The sequence below is a fragment of the Schistocerca nitens genome, chromosome 1, assembly GCF_023898315.1.
Source record: "Schistocerca nitens isolate TAMUIC-IGC-003100 chromosome 1, iqSchNite1.1, whole genome shotgun sequence".
In the NCBI taxonomy this organism is placed as follows: Eukaryota; Metazoa; Arthropoda; class Insecta; order Orthoptera; family Acrididae; genus Schistocerca; species Schistocerca nitens.
Genome location: NC_064614.1, coordinates 361,270,201 through 361,272,656, shown reverse-complemented (window position 1 = coordinate 361,272,656; position 2,456 = coordinate 361,270,201). Strand labels below are relative to the sequence as shown.

Genomic DNA, 2,456 nt, shown 5'->3' with positions numbered 1-2,456 from the left:
CTGAGGGCTCGTAGTTATCTTTGGGGCAGTTGTTTTCCTGCACCTCTTAGAAAGGTATTATGGAAAGTGCCAGCAAATGCTAGAGAAGTTGTGTTACTAAGAGTAGGGAATGGCCAATGAAAATGTGTGGTTTCCACTTCTGTTGCTGATTGGCTTAAAGGCGTGGCTGATAATATAATTTTTGGAGCGTATTTGGATATCATGAAATCAGTAGTCGACTGACAGCCTTCCGGTGTGTAAGGGACGAAGTTGTGGGCACTCTGGGGCGTCGGTGAAGTCTCAAGACCGTTGAGTGTATTAAGTCCACAGCGAGTGGTCCTCTGTGATCAGTAACGTTGCTGTGTGTGCAGAAAGTTTTGAAGAAGTTTACAAGTGCGTACCCACGCGAGGGCGAGAAATTTGGCTAGCTCTTTTGTTGGAAATTGTGAGGCGTGTTAGAGATGGATGCACACCTTCACTTAAGTTATTTTGATTTAGCAGTACTTCTCATATTCCAAAATCTGGTAATATTTTTTCCACTGTTACACACACATCAACAATAGTTTCACATTAATCCTTTATTTCGAAATTCATTGCACAGAAAGTTAAGTAAATCTTTCTTTTACTGATGTAGTAAAGTGAATTAATATATCATGTGTTCTAATTTGATGAGCCTTCTCCTAGAGCAATTACAGAAGCCACTGTTGGGGATAGACGAAAGTAGTTTCGTCTTTCACAAGAGTGTTCACGATAAAATGAGTTGTTCGTCAATATGGAACTATCACCAAAACCTTGGTGATACTGTCCAACTATTTGTTGCAGACGCTCTTACCTGTACCATAAAGTAGTAAGATCGCTCTCGGCAACCACAGAGGTTTAAGATGGCCGCATGTGATGCCATCACAAAGCATCACGCCAACACCAACTTGTTGTACATGTGATACACAGTATTGGTGTCTTCGATATTATCGGGCTGTTGGTTGGTTGGTTTTGAGGAAGGAGACCAGACAGCGAGGTCATCGGTCTCATCGGGTTAGGGAAGGACGGGGAAGGAAGTCGGCCGTGCCCTTTTTGAAAGGAACCATCCCGGCATTTGCCTGGAGCGATTTAGGGAAATCACGGAAAACCTAAATCAGGATGGCCGGACGCGGGATTGAACCGTCGTCCTCCCGAATGCGAGTCCAGTGTCTAACCACTGCGCCACCTCGCTCGGTCGTATCGGGCTGTCTCCATACAAGTCAGACTCGAGTTTCTTCCATAAACAACACAGTCTGCCAATCGTGGGGCGTCCATTGTGCCTGGAGGATTACCCACCTGTAACACAGTGCTTCTTGTTGTGGTGTACAACGTCCTGCTTAGTATGATAGTCGGGAATGGTATGCGCATCATGCAATCGTCTCCTAACAGTAAGATGCGCTACATGACGTTCTGTAGCCTCTCCGAACGCTGAATTCAGTTCCGGAGCAAACAGCCCACGGTTCTTTTGATCCAAAAGTCATGGGTGTCGATCGTCCTGTGCAACTGTCGAGATTGGACGGACAGTGAGGCGTAACGCCTCAACCCTGCCTGCCAACGGGAACCAATTCTTTGCCTGTGCCACATCACTTTGACGTCGGTGTACATGTCGAGCAACATGCTTCACTGACAAGTCTTCTGTGCATAACATGGTGATACGGACGACATCATTGGTCGCGATTGTCTTCCGTGGCACGATGTTCACTGTACTGTTCCACAGATGTTTCTAACGCGACCTTACGAGTGGTTTACACTGTGGTGACGAAAGTCATGGGGTACCTCCTAATATCGTGTCGGACCTCCTTTTGTCCGGCGTAATGTAACAACTCGACGTGGCATGGATCCAACATGTCGTTGAAACTCCCGTAGAACTACTGAGTCATGCTCCCTATACAAAAACTAAAAACTAAACTCCTCCCTAACAGGCCATGAAGGCCCAAAGGTACCGACCGGCCGCCGTGTCATCCTCAGCCCACTGGCGTCACTGGATGCGGATATGGAGGGGCTTGTGGTCAGCACACCGCTCTCCCGGCCGTTATGTCAGTTTTTGAGACCGGAGCCGCTACTTCTCAATCAAGTAGCTCCTCAGTTTGCCTCACAAGGGATGAGTGCACCCCGCTTTGCAACAGCACTCGGCAGACCGGATGGTCACCCATCCAAGTGCTAGCCCAGCCTGACAGCGCTTAACTTCGGTGATCTGACGGGAACCGGTGTTACCACTGCGGCAAGGCCGTTGGCCACTCCATATATAGCCGCCCATAATCGCGAAATTGTTGCCGGTGCATGATTTTTTGCACGAATCGACCTCTCGATCATGTCCCGTAATTGTTCTATAGGACTCGATCTGGGTGGCCAAATGATTCGCTTGAATTGCAAAGAATGTTCTTCAGACAAATCGCGAGTAATTTTGGCCAGGTGATGGGGCACATTGTCATCCATAACATGAAATCGATGAATGGCTG

General features: G+C 47.8%; 1 pseudogene; it reads right to left on the bottom strand.

Moving 5' to 3' along the window:
• Positions 1–2,114: 2,114 nt before the first annotated feature.
• Positions 2,115–2,232, bottom strand: LOC126203249 (5S ribosomal RNA; annotated as a pseudogene).
• Positions 2,233–2,456: the final 224 nt, after the last annotated feature.